Here is a 19,632-nt window from a genome sequence, read left to right as displayed (position 1 = left end):
GGTTGAGAGGTGGCTATAGCAGGGGGGGGTTGAGAGGTGGCCTAAGCAGGGGGGGTTGAGAGGTGGCTTTAGCGGGGGGAGATGAGAGGTGGCTATAGCAGGGTCGGTTGAGAGGTGGCTATAGCAGGGGGTGGTTGAGAGGTGGCTATAGCAGGGGGGGTTGAGAGGTGGCTATAGCAGGGGGGGTTGAGAGGTGGCTATAGCGGGGGTGTTGAGAGGTGGCTATAGCGGGGGGGTTGAGAGGTGGCTATAGCAGGGGGGGTTGAGAGGTGGCTATAGCGGGGGGGGGGGGGTTGAGAGGTGGCTATAGCGGGGGGGTTGAGAGGTGGCTATAGCGGGGGGGTTGAGAGGTGGCTATAACAGTGGGGGGTTAAGAGGTGGCTATAGCAGGGGGGGTTGAGAGTTGGCTATAACAGTGGGGGGTTAAGAGGTGGCTATAGCGGGGGGGTTGAGAGGTGGCTATAACAGTGGGGGGTTAAGAGGTGGCTATAGCAGGGGGGTTGAGAGGTGGCTATAGCGGGGGGGTTGAGAGGTGGCTATAACAGTGGGGGGTTAAGAGGTGGCTATAGCAGGGGGAGTTGAGAGGTGGCTATAGCGGGGGGGTTGAGAGGTGGCTATAGCGGGGGGGTTGAGAGGTGGCTATAACAGTGGGGGGTTGAGAGGTGGCTATAGCGGGGGGGTTGAGAGGTGGCTATAACAGTGGGGGGTTGAGAGGTGGCTATAGCGGGGGTGTTGAGAGGTGGCTATAGCAGGGGGAGTTGAGAGGTGGCTATAACATGGGGTGACTAGAGTAGCGTATATGTCACATGTTTTGTCAGTCGGGATCACTGACATAAATGAGTCTAACCATCAGTCGCCCAGTCAATTATATTATCATCTTGCTGCTAACTAATTCAATCTCATACTCTCAACACTAAATCTGAACTCGTGGAAATACAGCATTCATTTCCTTTTTATACAATATCCTGTATTGATTTGTCTGTTTTCTGAGGAAAAGATGAGACCCTGTCAGACTTCCATCATGGGATCAATTTTACCCGGCGCTGCAGGTACATAACTCACTGGATAATGGCTACAGAAGAGTCTCACTCTCTCTCTCTGTATGTCTCTCTATCTCTCTCCAGACAAGGCAAGTGTTCATAAGTATTTATGGTGATGCTGCTCTTCCATGCGTCAGTAAGAACTTAATGAAACCTCTACTACCTGGGTTGTATCCCAAAATGGCACCCAATTCCCTCTCCCTCTGGTCAAAGTAGTGCACTAAATAGGCAACAGGATACCATTTTGTACTCAGCCCTAATCATAGATGTAAACATGCTCCATCAAACAGCACAGCTAACTTCTGTATGCTCCTGGGACTGACTCACCTGAGGTATTTACATTCAAGGACCATATTGTTGGCAGTGGTGGTAAACCTAATATTTGTGTAAATGTGAATCTATTATCAATATGAATCACTTTTTAATGTAACAAACAATATTACACTGAACAAAAATATAAACATTAACATGTAAAGTGTTGGTCCCAAGTTTCATGAGCTGAAATAAAAGATCCCCGAATTTTTCAAAAAGCTTATTTCTGTCAATGTCACGTTCTGACCTTAGTTCCTTTTTTATGTCTTTATTTTAGTTTGGTCAGGGCGTGAGTTGGGGTGGGCATTCTATGTTGTTTATCTATGTTTTGTTCTGTTGTTCTATTTCTATATGTTTGGCCTAGTATGGTTCTCAATCAGAGGCAGGTGTCAGTCGTTGTCTCTGATTGGGAGCCATATTTAGGTAGCCTGTTTTCCTTTATGTTTTGTGGGGGGTTGTTTCCTGTGTCTGCACCATACGGGACTGTTTCGATTTTCGTTTGTTCATTCACTTTGTTATTTTGTATTTTTGTAGTGTTCAGTTTTATATATTAAAATGGACACTTACAACGCTGCTCATTGGTCCGATATCTCTTACTCCTCGTCAGAAGAAGAGGAAAGTCGTTACATTCAAGTTCTGTGCACAAATTTGTTAACATCCCTGTTAGTGAGCATTTCTTCTTTGCCAAGATAATACATCCACCTGACAGGTGTGGTATATCAAGAAGCTGAAAAAACAGTATGAGCATTACACAGGTGCACCTTGTGTAGCTCCCTCCAGTAACCACGAGCACAACCGTTCCTTGATTTTAACTGGCGGCTTTATTCTGTAGATTTAGTCAGAATTATCACCTTCCGTGAGAACTATAAAGTAAATGAAAAATACAGTTAAGCATACTCTTACAACCTTATCTTACGAGTGACTTATTAGCTTGGTATAACTCTGAAGTGCTTACATACATAAACAGTTTAGCCGGCGCTATAACAGTATTAGATTAAATACATGAATAAAGGAAAAATACCTCATTGGCTGCTTATTACAGAAGGGAGGAAATCAAACTTCACACTTATTATTCCTGGCATGAATTCACGCTTCATCCTTAATTATTATAACGTTACCATCCTAACATACACGCTTCAACCTTTATGAACTACACCCGATGACATGAAAACTTAGCTAACACAGCGCGGGATTGCCTTCCCTCCAAAAGTGTGTTGCTACAATAAGAATCCCTGTTACAACAGTTATTAGCTACGTAGTTCCGCTTGTCTTATCATTTCCCCGCACAGCGGACACGTAAACATTTCAAACACAAAACAACGACATAACCTGTAAGTCTAACTGTCAGTTACACTCCCACCAATCACCGGTGATTTCTGTGAAAGGGGTCTGCAGGTTTCTTGATCGGCTTCCAGGACTGTCTTATGGATGGGCCTCTCCAGATAGGTGGGTTTGGTGATGCGTTTACCTCTCTCATCCAGGAGTCGCTGATCAGTAACTTGAATCTTCTCACCCGGCCATCCTGTCTCGGGTACACTTCTGTAACTGTTGCCAATTTCCACTGGTTGCGTGGTGCAGTATCATCTTGCAAGATGACAATGTCATTAATCCTTGCGTTTCTTCTGTCTTTATTCCATTTCTGTCTGTGTTGATTGTTCTGAGGTATGAGCACTCTCCATAACCTGATGTGCTAGCGTCGGAGAAGTGATGGAGCTCATAACTCTGCACCTCCTTGAAACTTGATGGCAAGTACGCTCGTTGAATCCTTACTTCAGACAAGATTTGTAGACATTGGAGCCAGAATTCCCACTGGGAACGTAGGTCATCTGGAAGGGGGTCATCCCAGTCGATCTTGTCACGACACATCTGCTGCACGATCTGCTTCCCTGCCAGGACAAAGGGTGCCACAAGCCCAAGCGGATCATATACAGAGGCTACTGTAGACAATACTCCTCTTCTTGTGAGTGGGCGTTCCTTGACAACTACTCTAAACTGGATCTCGTCTGATGCGACACACCACAGTACACCAAGCGCTCTCTCCATGTGTGGTTCACCCAGAGCCATATCCAGGTCTTTGGCACCCTCGGCACGTTCTTCCTTGGGAATTGTGGCTATAACTTCCTTGCTGTTAGAGATAAACTTGTGCAACCGGAGTTTGCCGATGCTGCAAAGCTCTCTTGCTTCTTTCACCAGCTGGGCCGCTTCAGCTTCAGACGATACGCTCGTCAACCCATCATCAACATAAAAGTTCATTTCTATGAACTGGATATACTTCTCGCTGAAGCTTCCTCGTTCTTCGGCAGCAAGATGTTTGAGACCATAGTTGGCGCAACCAGGAGATGAAGCTGCGCCGAACAAATGGACCTTCATACGATACACTGAGGGTTGAGACTCTAGATCTCCGTTCTCCCACCAAAGGAACCGTAGATAATCTTGGTCTTCTGCTTTCACATGAAACTGGTGGAACATGCGCTCTACATCACACATGATTGCAACTGGACCCTTACGAAAACGACAAAGGACGCCCAGCAATGTGTTTGTCAACTCTGGACCTGTAAGGAGATGGTCATTCAAGGACGTCTCTCGAAACTTAGCTGAGCAGTCAAAGACGACTCGTATCTTCCCAGGCTTTTGTGGGTGATAAACCCCATGGTGCGGGATGTACCATGCTGGATGCTTGTTAATTTCCTCTTTGGAGACCTTCTCAGCATCTCCACAAGCTATGGTCTCTTCCATGAATGCTGTGTAGTCCTTGTAGTACTGCTTGTCTCTCCTTAGCCTCCTTTCCAGGCACTTGAGACGGTGAAATGCACATGTTTTATTGTTCGGCAGGTTGGGTCTTTCTTCCTTAAACGGCAGCGGCATCTCATAATGTCCATTGTCCTTGCGTCTGATTCCCGCTTTCATTTTTGTCAGGAACCGGATATCCTCTTGAGATATGAGGTCCTCTTCTGCAGTTCTCTCGTTGAAGTCGGATTCAAGCGTCTTGATAATGTCCAGTGCTGTGATTACCTCTCTTACGCGTGTTCTACTAAAATAGTGTACTTGATTTGTGACGTTGGAAGAAGATTGAAGGCTTGGCATCACCTGTCTAACGATAACCCGATGACTCACTCCAATAGCGTCGCCATGGTCGATACATGGGTTTCCATAGCCGACTATGCTCCAGCCAAGGTCTGTTCTCTGAGCAAAAGGCTGATTTTCCTTACCAGACACAATTTCTCTTGGAAGGAGAGCCTGGGAGCAGTTGTAGCCAATTAACCTGATGAGGACAGGGGGTGCTGTTTTCACTTTTAGGGGAAAACGTCTCCAATTTAAACGGCCTCGTACTCAATTCTTGCTCGTACAATATGCATATTATTAATTTTATTGGATAGAAAACACTCTCTAGTTTCTAAAACCGTTGGAATTTTGTCTGTGGGTAAAACAGAACTCATTTGGCAGCACACTTTGTGACCTGGAAGTGGAAAGTCTGAAATCTATGTTCTGTTCAAGTGACTGCCTATAAATGGCCATGATAGGTATGGCTATACGTACACGTCATACACCTTCACCCGGATGTCAAGAGGAAGTGAGAGGAAAAAGGAGTTGATTATCTCTGTCTGACGTTGAATAAGCCCTCTTGGAACAACGTGTCCCCAATTTTCTGTTTTCTGCAAGGCGCGTGTCGGGACCTGTTAATGCCTACTGGAAACCAGTCGTTATGGGCGAATATGATCTCCGGCTTTGATTTTATTTGATACATGTTACAATATCATCCTAAAGTATGTTTTTTCAATATAGTTTCATTAGATTATTTCTAATTTATTCGGGACGTTAGTTGTGTTGCGTTGTTTGACTTTGTTGAGGTTGGAGAGCTTAGCGCCGCATGGCCAGTGTGCTTGCTAATTCAAGAGGGATAAAGAACGTTCTGAATCCAAACAAAGACGCTTCTGGACAAAGGACCAAAGGTACAACATTCTGATAGAAGATCAGCAAAAGTAGGAAGCATTTTGTGATGCTATTTCATATATCTGTCGAACTGTGTACTAGTAGCTTTGCGCTCAGGTTTTGGTTATTCCCTTACCATAACTAAGTCTTATGTCGTAATGAAGATATTTTTAGAATTCTAACACTGCGATTGCATTAAGAACTAATGGATCTATCGTTTCCTATACAACATGTATTTTTTTGTAATGTTTATGAATAGCTATTTGGTCAGAATAGGTGAGAGTCTAATAGAAATATCCGCACATTCTGGGGAAAAGATGCTACGTTAGCACGTTATGCTACGTTATGCTACGTTGTATAACCACAGATTTCAGCTCTAAATATGCACATGTTCGAACAAAACATAAGTGTATGTATAACCTGATGTTATAGGACTGTCATCTGAGGAAGGTTTATGAAGGTTAGTGAAATTTAATATCTTTTGCTGGTTTATTCGCTAACGTGCCTATTGCTATCGCTAACGTGCCTTGATGAATGAATGCGGTCGTGTGGTAGGCTATTGTAGTAAGCTAATATAAGGCTATATTATGTTTTCGCTGTAAAACACTTACAAAATCGGAAATATTGTCTGTATTCACAAGATCTTTGTCTTTCATTTGCTATACACCATGTATTTTTCAGAAATGTTTTATGATGAGTATTTCGGTATGTCACGTTGGTGTCTGTAATTATTCTGGCTGCTTTCGGTGCAATTTCTGATTGTAGCCGCAATGTAAACTATGATTTATACCTGAAATATGCACATTTTTCGAACAAAACATAGATTTATTGTATAACATGTTATAAGACTGTCATCTGATGAAGTTGTTTCTTGGTTTCTTTGGTTTGTTCTAGGTTAGTTTGGTTGATTTTGTGCATGCTACCTGTGCTGTGAAAAATGTCTGTGCTTTTTTCTATTTGTTGGTGAGCTAACATAAATATATATTGTGTTTTCCCTGTAAAACATTAAAAAAATCGGACATGTTGGCTGGATTCACACGATGTGTATCTTTCATTAGCTGTATTGGACTTGTTAATGTGTGAAAGTTAAATATTTCTAAAAAATATTTTTTGAATTTCGCGCTCTGCCTTTTCAGTGGAATGTGAGAACCCCTGTCCTAGACAGGTTAAGAGACCGACATCACAGCTCTGTTGAGGAGCAATCTCCTCTGCAATGTGTTCAAGATGAGACCATGCTCTTGCAGTCTCTGGAGTAGGAATATGATCTCTGTTTGCAGGAATAAACTCTCTCGAGTAAGTCATTGGCAGAGGGATTTTCTTCTCCAAGTAAAACCCTCTAACCTGCAAACCAGACAGCTTCTGGCAGGGCACAATGGTATTCCTTGAAGCCATTGTAGAGAGTTTCAGTTGGACTGGCTCCTTCCTTGTATTGAGAGCGTTTGTTGTCTCTTCAAGGATAAAGGTGGTGTCGCTCTGGGTGTCAAGAAGTGCATACACAAGAACTTCACGATCTGGCTCGCTTGTGGTTGACACCCATACTGGAATGATTGTGGAGGTGTGAGTGTTGTTAATGTCCCTTACGACTCTGTTGGATATGGCCTCACTTGACGCTCTTGTCCCCTTATCTTGTCTTCCTATCCCTTAACCTTTCTTTAGTACGATCTTCGTGCAGGCAGGATAGATGCCTCCTCTGACACGTGTCGCAGGTGTTCCTGTTATCACAATCTTTCGAGTGATGCCCAGGCCTTAAACAGCCAAAGCACAATTTATTCTCTTGAACAAACTTTTGTTGCTCTGTGGTGGGCTTATCCATGAACTTACAGCATTTGTGGAGACTGTGACCTGACTTCTCACAGAAGACACAACTAGTAACAGTATCTTTCTCATCAGAGTTAGTTGCTAACACCTTTGCTCCGGGGCTTTGAATCCTTGGTGTCTTAGGTTTTCCATCTTCGCTTGATTGCAAAGCATGAAGGGATGTTACAGGATTGCAAGCGATCTTTGCTTCTCTCGTGAGAAACTTCACAAACTGACTGAAGCTTGGAAAGGTCTCAGTGTCTTCTAAGATGTCTACGACCTTTCTATTCCATCTTGAAGTTAGCCAATCTGGAAGTTTAGCGAGGATCTTTTGGTTTTCATTACAGTCATTAAGCACCTCCAGGCCCTTATTCTGAGACATAGCAGCCTCACAGCTGCGAAGAAAGTCTACAAGGTCTCTAAGTTCAAGACTGTCCTTGGATCCTATCTTAGGCCATGCATTGAGCTTATCTCTGAAGGACTTGGCGATGAGGAATTTGTTTCCGTACCTTTCTTCAAGAATGGTCCACGCAGCATGGTAGGCTGACTCTGTTCCTAACATAAAGTAACTTTCGATGGCTTTCTTGGCAGGCCCACCGACATATTTTCTTAAGTAATATATCTTCTCAGTTGCTGGTATGTTCTTCCTGTCTATCAGAGTCTGAAAGGAGACCTTCCAGTCAGTGAACGAGAGTGGTTCTCCATTGAATGTTACTGGTTCTGGTATGGGGAGGTGGTATGGGGAGGCGGCTTTCACTGATTGATTCCGCTAGTAGCCTGAACATGGTCTTGGTGCCATCTTCTTGTTGTGTGCTTGTCACAACATGTTGTGGTGAGAGACTGTGAAATGACCCACTTCTGTGCATGACTTCTTTCACAGATTTGCAGTTAGAGAGTAGTTCTCTCTTCTCGTCCTCTGAGTTTTCATCTTGCTCATACACTTGCATCCGCGCCTTGGCAGCATTTAGTTTCTTGAGCACTTCTAGGCGCTCTAACTCTCTACGCTTGTCTTCTAGCGTCCTTCGTCTGGCAGCATTTTCTACCTCTAACTTGACTTGCAGCCTAGCTTCTTCTAAGCTGCGTTTCACAGCCTCAGCTTCTTGCTCCGCTGTCCTCTTCTTATCTTCATCTTCGAGTCTCTGAAGCTCTTCTAGTTGGCGTTCTTGCTTAACCATTACTTCTAAAGCTGCTTGGTTAGCAGCAACTTCCGCCGCAGCCTCTGGTCTCTTGACAGATGACACGCTTGAGCGTCTGGAGTTGAGCTTTGAGTTGCTTTGAGACTGGGAGGAAGCACTTGAGGGCTGATAGTTGAGACTTGACTTATGTGAGAGTTCGGACACGCACAAGGAATTGCTGTCCTTCCAGTTCAGTTCTATCTGGTTACTTTGACCTTCTTCCCTGCCTTTTAAATAACACCTTACAGTCTTGATAATAGACATTGTAACTGCTTCACAAGTATCAACTCTGCGTCTTATATCGTTGTCGGGAATGTCGATTTGACGCAAATTTACATAGACAAGGTTTAGTTCTGTAGAGGTATGACTGATCTTGTTTAAGAGGTCTTCTAGTAGGTCTTCAGAGCAACAGCCTGTCAGTGACTGTTTTGCTTCCTTTACCAGAGCCTTCCACTTCTCATAGCTGACCCTGAAACGATGTTCGAGCTGTCTCCACCTTTCGTCGCGCAGTTCTCTGCCCTTTTCAGTTAACCTGCGGACCCTCTCACCTTTTCGTGGCTCTTGTTGTGATATCTCATTAGCAGCCTCTGTATCATCATTCGCTGGCAGAAGTGACTCCACACCAGTCTGGGCCTCTTCCTGCTGCTCTGTTTGTTCTGATGAAGGCTTGAAGTTTGCGAGGTGTTGCTGCAGCTGCTCAACTTGACCTACCCCATCTCTATCACCTTTAGTGAAACTACCTCTTTCTGACATTCTAAATCAAATCAATTCTAGGTAAGGTTTGGATAAGTGAGTAGGTAATTTATACTCTAATTCACTGTAATTTAAACCTTAGTACGTGGTATAAACATGTATAATGCTTGTAACAAAGGCTTGAACAAACACCTTACCAAACAATTACACTATTAACTTACAGGTGAAAATATAATTAATAGGTGTACGCTGACCCTTAATGTTTTGTAACTATATATATATCCCTTTTTTTATATATATATTTTTTTAGTAAGTATCAAAGAATATTTTTCCAGTAATACACATACCAGCGATACATTAATAAGATAGAAAGAACAAATGCATAATACCAGCCTCTTGAAATACACAACTATCTCCAGTCCTTACGAATTGTAATCTTAAAGTCTCTTATTAGCTGTTCACAAGGCTAGGACCACCTTCAAACACCTTGACTTGTACTTGTGTGTCTGACTTTCCTGTTAGTCTTGACCTTATGTTGCCTCACGATGCTTCCTTATGTGGAGATTTTCTTCTTAGGTTGCAGGTAGGTGCAAAACTCTTATCAGATGACAGGGCCTACCAGGATTTGGGAATCTTGTAGACGTTTTACAGCTGGGTAAGATTCTTCTTTCTCTCTTGCTCGTAAGAGCATTGAGTTCTCACTGTAGCTCCCTTCAGTAACCACGAGTACAACCGTTCCTTGATTTTAACTGGCGGCTTTATTCTGTAGATTTAGTCAGAATTATCACCTTCCGTGAGAACTATAAAGTAAATGAAAAATACAGTTAAGCATACTCTTACAACCTTATCTTACGAGTGACTTATTAGCTTGGTATAACTCTGAAGTGCTTACATACATAAACAGTTTAGCCGGCGCTATAACAGTATTAGATTAACCTGTTTGGGGTGCAGCCCGACACCGGTACACTTATGACAACATCCAGCTCAAGTGCAGGGCGCGAAATTCAAAAGATATTTTTTTTAAATATTTAACTTTCACACATTAACAAGTCCAATACAGCATATGAAAGGTACACATCTTGTGAATCCAGCCAACATGTCCGATTTTTAAAATGTTTTACAGGGAAGACACAATATGTAAATCTATTAGCTAACCACGTTAGCAAAAGACACCACTTTTCTTACTCCATCAGTTTTTTACTCCATCAGTAGCTATCACAAATTCGACCAAATAAAGATATAAATAGCCACTAACCAAGAAACAACTTCATCAGATGACAGTCTGATAACATATTTATTGTATAGCATATGTTTTGTTCGAAAAATTTGCATATTTCAGGTATAAATCATAGTTTACATTTCAGCTACAATCAGAAATTGCACCGAAAGCAGCCATAATATTTACAGACACCAACGTCAAATACCTAATTACTCATCATAAAACATTTCTGAAAAATACATAGTGTACAGCAATTGAAAGACAGGCATCTTGTGATTCCAGACAATATTTCCGATTTATCAAGTGTTTTACAGCGAAAACACAATATAGCGTTATATTAGCGTAGCCACAATAGCCGGAAACACTTGGGCGCCCACGACCAGTTCACATGCACGACAGATATTAGAAATAGCATCTTAAATGTTCCTTACTTTTGGTGATCTTCCGTCAGAATGTTGGACAAGGTGTCCTTTGTCCAGAACAGTCGTTGTTTGGATCTGGAACGGCAAATTTCCCTCTTGATTTAGCATGGGCACTTGCCAAGTGGCACGGATCTCTCCAACGTCAACAAAGTCAGAGAACGGAACACGGCAAAACTCCCAAAATAATTTCAATAATCTGATTAAACTATATTGAAAAAACATACTTTACGATGATATGGTCACATGTATCAAATAAAATCTAAACCGGAGATGTTAGTCGTCCATAACGACAGCTAAACAGAAGGCAAATCCATGTCCCCTTTCGCGCGCTCCAGAAACAGGAAATGGACGGTCACGTCATACAAAGAGCTTTAATTCCACCTCAGACCAAGATAAACACGAAATTTCTTCTCTCACCGCCTCTTGACAACCAGGGGAAGGTGTATGAAGTGTACGTAGACTCTTACGTGTCATGCCCATGTATAGGCAGGAAGTTGAACAGAGCATCGATTTCTGACATTCCACTTCCTGGTCAGGAAATGTGCTGCAGAATGAGTTCTGTTTCACTCAGAGAAATAATTCAAACGGTTTTAGAAACTAGAGAGTGTTTTCTATCCAATAGTAATAATAATATGCATATTGTACGAGCAAGAATTGAGTACGAGGCCGTTTGAAATGGGCACGATTTAACTGGCTACTCAATACTGCCCCTTGCAGCCATAAGAAGTTAAACACATGAATAAAGGAAAAATACCTCATTGGCTGCTTATTACAGAAGGGAGGAAATCAAACTTCACACTTATTATTCCTGGCATGAATTCACGCTTCATCCTTAATTATTATAACGTTACCATCCTAACATATACGCTTCAAACTTTATGAACTACACCCGATGACATGAAAACTTGCCTTCCCTCCAAAAGTGTGTTGCTACAATAAGAATCCCCGTTACAACAGTTATTAGCAACGTAGTTCCGCTTGTCTTATCATTTCCCCGCACAGCGGACACGTAAACAATTCAAACACAAAACAACGACATAACCTGTAAGTCTAACTGTCAGTTACACCTTGTGCTGGGGACAATAAAAGGCCATTCTAAAATGTGCAGTTTTGTCACCCAACACAATGCCACAGACGTCTCAAGTTTTGAGGGAGCGTGCAATTGGCATGCTGACTGCAGGAATGTCCACTAGAGCTGTTGCCAGAGAACTGAATGTTCATTTCTCTACCATAAGCCGTCTCCAACTTCGTTTTAGAGAATTTGGCAGTACGTCCAACTGGCCTCACAACCGCAGACCACATGTAACCACACCAGCCCAGGACCTCCACATCCGGCTTCTTCATCTGCAGGATCGTCTGAGACCAGCCACCAGGACAGCTGATGAGGGTTTGAACGACCAACGAATATCTGCACAAACTGTCAGAAAACGTCTCAGGGAAGCTCATCTGCATGCTCGTCATCCTCACCAGGGTCTTGACCTGTCTGCAGTTCGGCATCATAACCGACTATAGTGGGCAAATGCTCACCTTCCAAGGGCCATTGGCACACTGGAGAAGTGTGCTATTCACGGATGAATCAACATTGTGAACAGAGCGCCCCATGGTGGCAGTGGGATTATGGTGTGGGCAGGCATAAACTACAGACCACGAACACAATTGCATTTTATCGATGGGATTTTGAATGCACAAAGATACCGTGACGAGATCCTGAGGCACATTGTCGCTATAAGCACAGACAAAAACCTAGAGGAAAATCTGTTTCAGTCTGCTTTCCAACAGATACTGGGAGACAATTTCACCTTTCAGCAGGACTGAGATATGAGTGCTGAGACTTGTAAAGGCCCAGTGCACTGCATTTGTGAGGATTTTTTTATTTTATTTATTAATATATATTTTTTATTCAGATTTTTCAGGGGGTGCTGCAGCACCCTCAGCACCCATGCTTCCCGCGGCTATGCACAGCTGTAATCGCAGCCAAATGTGTTTCTACAAAGTATTGACTGAGGGGTGTGAATACTTCTGTAAATTAGATATTTCCAAATGAAAAATATACTTTTTTAATTCAAGCGGTAACACAACAAAATGTGGAATAAGTCAAGGGGTATGAATAGTTTCTGATGGCACTGTTTACCTATCAGATATCAATCTCAAAATCTCAACAGTTAATCATCATAGAGAGAGCCTATATCTCATACAGTATCTCTGAAAGAGGAAGCTGCAGCAAACAGCCCTACTGCTCTTTCAGTACGTTGGCAGATAAACAATATTCAACACATGGGAACAACTGCTCAACACAGTTAATATGCAACGCCTGTGTAGAACTATATGGCGTTCACAATTTCCTTGGCAACAATTGTTTGCAAAACAATTGATTGGCTTGTTTGTTTGCCAGAGATTCATTTATTGTGCTTTGTTATTTGTATAATGCACATGCATGTAATGTAAAAGAATCAACCAGCTCAATCAAACTGATACAGAAGGCTACAGAAAAGTAACTCAGGCATGAGAATGAAACATTCATGACGAGTGGGTGTTGCAAGGACCAGTTTAAAAGGAACAGTTTTTATCCACCCTTAATATGGCAGTTTCATTCTTCCAAATTACTCAGAGTTATGGTACACAATACATTTTAAAAAACTGGATTCAACCTTGAGAGTGTGCTACAAGTGAAATTACATATTTGGTCACTTACAGTAGGCCTGCCTACAGATGTAGGATTTTAATTTGATCGCTCTTTTGTTTCTAAGAATTTCCCTGTATAGCAGGAAATGCAAACTTGTAGTGTATTCAAGGTTAAAAAAATAATTTCCACTTCAAAATGTCAGACTTGATTTGCCCTAAATAAATATCTATTAACCTTTACAAAAACATTTCCATTAATTGTAATTCACATAATAATTCACATTTCCTGTTGCTGCAGAATAATTTTCCCGCTGTAGCAAACTGGCTCAAATTAAGATCCTACATTTCTATACTACAGTAGGATAAATAGACACCATAGGTAACCATTCAATTCTTAATGCATTTCAACTTATATTTTCTGCTCGTTTAAGCGTCTCTTTTTGAAACAGTGATGCTCTTTGCGGTACTTTAATTCATCTTAGACTTGTCTCTTTGTTTCGATCTGCCTTGCTATGACTCATCAAGGAAAGTACTGTGGAAAATCCTGTGGAGTTTTCTGAACACAATGACATTTTGCCAAGTGAAAAGGAACACTGCAAAACATGTAAATAATTATAATAACAAATTGGCTAAGGGCTTTTTTCCTAATTGGGTAAAAGTATAAAAAAATGTCAATGAATTAGTGAACCAAAATCAAAGCGAATTTTGCAAAGGCTGGGAAAAAAACTTGTGAATAGTTGTCTTGAAAGCCTTATTTCACACTTTACTCAGCTTGTAAAAAGGGAGAGCTATGCTGCCAAATCCCCCCATGGCCCCATGCAGGCTCGGGCCCACCCCCGCCTCTCCCCTGTATCGCAGCAGCGCAGACAGACATGCTGAAATAGGTTAGGCATGGAAGTCATTTCCCCTCTAGGTGCTCCAACCTCTCTGTTCAGACTCAACAAGGTCCTGAAATATTATTAACATGTGATTTCAAAAACGTCTGACAACCACCTCGTTGTTTCTCTACTGCACCAGACTGGAGGGAGAGCAGTACAGCATGACCATATCACCTCGTTGTTTCTCTACTGCACCAGACTGGAGGGAGAGCAGTACAGCATGACCATATCACCTCGTTGTTTCTCTACTGCACCAGACTGGAGGGAGAGCAGTACAGCATGACCATATCACCTCGTTGTTTCTCTACTGCACCAGACTGGAGGGAGAGCAGTACAGCATGACCATATCACCTCGTTGTTTCTCTACTGCACCAGACTGGAGGGAGAGCAGTACAGCATGACCATATCACCTCGTTGTTTCTCTACTGCACCAGACTGGAGGGAGAGCAGTACAGCATGACCATATCACCTCGTTGTTTCTCTACTGCACCAGACTGGAGGGAGAGCAGTACAGCATGACCATATCACCTCGTTGTTTCTCTACTGCACCAGACTGGAGGGAGAGCAGTACAGCATGACCATATCACCTCGTTGTTTCTCTACTGCACCAGACTGGAGGGAGAGCAGTACAGCATGACCATATCACCTCGTTGTTTCTCTACTGCACCAGACTGGAGGGAGAGCAGTACAGCATGACCATATCACCTCGTTGTTTCTCTACTGCACCAGACTGGAGGGAGAGCAGTACAGCATGACCATATCACCTCGTTGTTTCTCTACTGCACCAGACTGGAGGGAGAGCAGTACAGCATGACCATATCACCTCGTTGTTTCTCTACTGCACCAGACTGGAGGGAGAGCAGTACAGCATGACCATATCACCTCGTTGTTTCTCTACTGCACCAGACTGGAGGGAGAGCAGTACAGCATGACCATATCACCTCGTTGTTTCTCTACTGCACCAGACTGGAGGGAGAGCAGTACAGCATGACCATATCACCTCGTTGTTTCTCTACTGCACCAGACTGGAGGGAGAGCAGTACAGCATGACCATATCACCTCGTTGTTTCTCTACTGCACCAGACTGGAGGGAGAGCAGTACAGCATGACCATATCACCTCGTTGTTTCTCTACTGCACCAGACTGGAGGGAGAGCAGTACAGCATGACCATATCACCTCGTTGTTTCTCTACTGCACCAGACTGGAGGGAGAGCAGTACAGCATGACCATATCACCTCGTTGTTTCTCTACTGCACCAGACTGGAGGGAGAGCAGTACAGCATGACCATATCACCTCGTTGTTTCTCTACTGCACCAGACTGGAGGGAGAGCAGTACAGCATGACCATATCACCTCGTTGTTTCTCTACTGCACCAGACTGGAGGGAGAGCAGTACAGCATGACCATATCACCTCGTTGTTTCTCTACTGCACCAGACTGGAGGGAGAGCAGTACAGCATGACCATATCACCTCGTTGTTTCTCTACTGCACCAGACTGGAGGGAGAGCAGTACAGCATGACCATATCACCTCGTTGTTTCTCTACTGCACCAGACTGGAGGGAGAGCAGTACAGCATGACCATATCACCTCGTTGTTTCTCTACTGCACCAGACTGGAGGGAGAGCAGTACAGCATGACCATATCACCTCGTTGTTTCTCTACTGCACCAGACTGGAGGGAGAGCAGTACAGCATGACCATATCACCTCGTTGTTTCTCTACTGCACCAGACTGGAGGGAGAGCAGTACAGCATGACCATATCACCTCGTTGTTTCTCTACTGCACCAGACTGGAGGGAGAGCAGTACAGCATGACCATATCACCTCGTTGTTTCTCTACTGCACCAGACTGGAGGGAGAGCAGTACAGCATGACCATATCACCTCGTTGTTTCTCTACTGCACCAGACTGGAGGGAGAGCAGTACAGCATGACCATATCACCTCGTTGTTTCTCTACTGCACCAGACTGGAGGGAGAGCAGTACAGCATGACCATATCACCTCGTTGTTTCTCTACTGCACCAGACTGGAGGGAGAGCAGTACAGCATGACCATATCACCTCGTTGTTTCTCTACTGCACCAGACTGGAGGGAGAGCAGTACAGCATGACCATATCACCTCGTTGTTTCTCTACTGCACCAGACTGGAGGGAGAGCAGTACAGCATGACCATATCACCAACAGAATTATGCCTATTAGACTGAGAAATATAGGAATATAGGATTTGTTCCTGGGGGGGGTTTGGGGGGGGGGGGCTTTTTCCGCCCTCTTTCGTTCTCTGAGTGAAATGGTGTGTAAATATGTTACTTGAACATTACATGAGAACCGTAGTACGTTTCTAGAGAGATGAATAGATTCGTTTACATAATGACCTGTACGAGCACACTTTCCTTCCTTTGTTCAGGAGAAACATTTCCCCATCTTTCTGATCCGAGAGCTACGTGATGGAAGGGAAGGGGTGGAGGGGTGGGAGGGTCTGAACATCTCATAATATGTGACGGTGAAGCCAAGAGTAGCCTACAGTTAAGTGACACATTCGATTTGTCTCACTTGTCCCTGCTGCATATACAGTAACAGTGTTGTAGTCTGTCGTATGGACCCTGGGGCTCAGAAAAAGGGCTGAGTCTTTATCGAGGTTTCATCCTCCCGCAACCTAATAAAGCAAGTAGTGATTTAAGCCCTCTCGGGGTTTGTGCTAGGCTACATCTAACGATGCAGCTCTTTAAATTGAAACACATCTCCCAGAGCTAGCTAACTGCAAGATGATTTACATCATTTGAAGTAGATGGGGAAATTATTGACTGACACATCCATTTATGTGTAAAGTAGTCATATACACTACCAGTCAAAAGTTTGGGACACACCTACTCATTCCAGGGTTTTTCTTTATTTTTACTATTTTCTACATTGTAGAATAATAGTGAAAACATCAAAACTATGAAATAACACATATGGAATCATGTAGTAACTAAAAAGGTGTTAAAAAAATCTAAATATATTTTATATTTACGTAGTAGTGAGGTCTTTCCTTTCTGAGAAACTTGTTTACGATTGTTATCAAGATTCTCTCGAATCTCCCAATCCTAAAAACCGAGCAGAAACATGTTATCTTCTCTGATCTCCACTCCAGTACCATCTAAACCATCTATTAACCCCTGGAGTCGTGCATTTGAGGAGATGAAAAACACACACCATCTTGGCCTGAGCTCTGCTGAGAGTAAATTCATTTAGTGCTTTTCCCTGGACCTATAGATTTTATTTACCAGACATAACTAACTCAAGGCGGAATATTTTATTGAGTGCAATCCACCCATTTGTAATAATGTTTTATTGTGATGATCTCACATAGGTGTGTGCACAATGTCGATTGTAGGGATTTATTCTAGCATTTAAAAAAAAACTTTGGTCCATAACAAATGGTTTCCATCTCTCCTCTTTACATCTTGTCAATACATTGTGTTTGGTTTAATGCTGCAATTCGTATTTCCACCCAACAATGTCACATATAATCTGCCGAACGTAATGAAACATTCAACCCATCCTAATTCAAAGCCCCGCATGGATCAGAGAGAGAGAGAGAGAGAAAGAGAGAGAAAGAGATCCTGAAAGACATCACACTCAACCACAGCCCCAGCACCTCACACAGGAGCAACAGAGCGATGAGCACTCCCCCCAGATCTGCAAGACTCCCCCCGGACCTGCAAGACTCCCCCCAGACCTGCAAGACTCCCCCCAGACCTGCAAGACTCCCCCCAGACCTGCAAGACTCCCGCCCAGACCTGCAAGACTCCCGCCCAGACCTGCAAGACTCTCTCACAGACATGCAAGACTCTCTCCCAGACATGCAAGACTCTCTCCCAGACATGCAAGACTCTCTCCCAGACATGCAAGACTCCCCCCAGACATGCAAGACTCCCGCCCAGACCTGCAAGACTCCCGCCCAGACCTGCAAGACTCTCTCACAGACATGCAAGACTCTCTCCCAGACATGCAAGACTCTCTCCCAGACATGCAAGACTCTCTCCCAGACATGCAAGACTCTCTCCCAGACATGCAAGACTCTCTCCCAGACATGCAAGACTCCCCCCAGACATGCAAGACTCCCGCCCAGACCTGCAAGACTCCTGCCCAGACCTGCAAGACTCTCTCCCAGACATGCAAGACTCTCTCCCAGACATGCAAGACTCTCTCCCAGACATGCAAGACTCTCTCCCAGACATGCAAGACTCCCCCCGGACCAGCAAGACTCCCCCTGGACCTGAAAGCCTCTCTCCCGGACCTGCAAGACTCCCCCCGGACCTGCAAGACTCCCCCCGGACCTGCAAGACTCCCCCCGGACCTGCAAGACTCCCCCCGGACCTGCAAGACTCCCCCCGGACCTGCAGAGTAAATCCTCTGCATTATCATAAACAGCAGACTCCAACATTTCCTAAGTGAAAACAATGTCCTGAGCAAATATCAAATTGACTTCTTACCAAAATTCTACCTACTTCGGCCTAAACATCAACACCACAGGTAACTTCCACAAGGCTGTGAACAATCTAAGAGGCAAGAAGGGCCTTCTACGCCATCAAAAGGAACATAAAACTCAACATCCCTATTAGGATCTGGCAAAAAATATTTCGATCAGTTATTGAACCAATTGCCCTTTATGGTTGTGATGTCTGGGGTCTGCTCACCAACTAAAGATTCACAAAATAACACAAACACCCAATTGAAACTCTGCATGCAGAATTCTGCAAAAAATATACTTTGTGTGAAAGGCAAATCCCCAAACAATACATGCAGAGCAGAATTAAGACTACAGTATACCCGCTAGTTGTCAGAATCCAGAAAATAGCTCTTAATAAATTCTACAACCACCTAAAAGGAATCAATGCCCATACATTACTCCACAAAGCCCTCACCTACATAGAGATGAACCTAGAGAAGAGTCCCCTCAGCCAGCTGGTTCTGGGGCTATGTTCACAAACACAAATAGACCCCACAGAGCACCAGGACAGAAACACATTTAGACCCAACCAAATTATGACAAAGCAAAAAGATAACTATTTGACACACAGGAAAGAATTCATTGGAATGCTATCTGGACCTAAACAGAGAGTACACACTGGCAGAATACCTGACCACTGCGACTGGCCCCAAATTAAGAAAATCCTTGACTATGTACAGACTCAGTGAGCATAGCCTTGCTATTGAGAAAGGCCGCCGTAGGCAGACCTGGCTCTCAAGAGAAGACAGGCTATGTGCACACTGCCTACAAAATGAGGTGGAAACTGAGCTGCACTTCCTAACCTCCTGCCAAATGTATGACCAAATTAGAGACACATATTTCCCACAGATCACATAGACCCACAAAGAATTTGAAAACAAATCAAACATTGATAGACTCCCATATCTGTTAGGCGAAATACCGCAGAGTGCAATCACAGCAGCAAGGTATGATGCCCATTGCAATGTGAAAAGGGCAACCCGTGGAGCACAAACAGTGCAAACACCACCAATATCTATCTGTTTATTTATCTTTTTATTTACCTGTTTA

Source organism: Salvelinus namaycush, chromosome 27 (genome assembly GCF_016432855.1).
Source record: "Salvelinus namaycush isolate Seneca chromosome 27, SaNama_1.0, whole genome shotgun sequence".
In the NCBI taxonomy this organism is placed as follows: domain Eukaryota; kingdom Metazoa; phylum Chordata; class Actinopteri; order Salmoniformes; family Salmonidae; genus Salvelinus; species Salvelinus namaycush.
The sequence above is the reverse complement of the archived record's forward strand: the minus strand, read 5'-3'. Positions refer to the sequence as shown.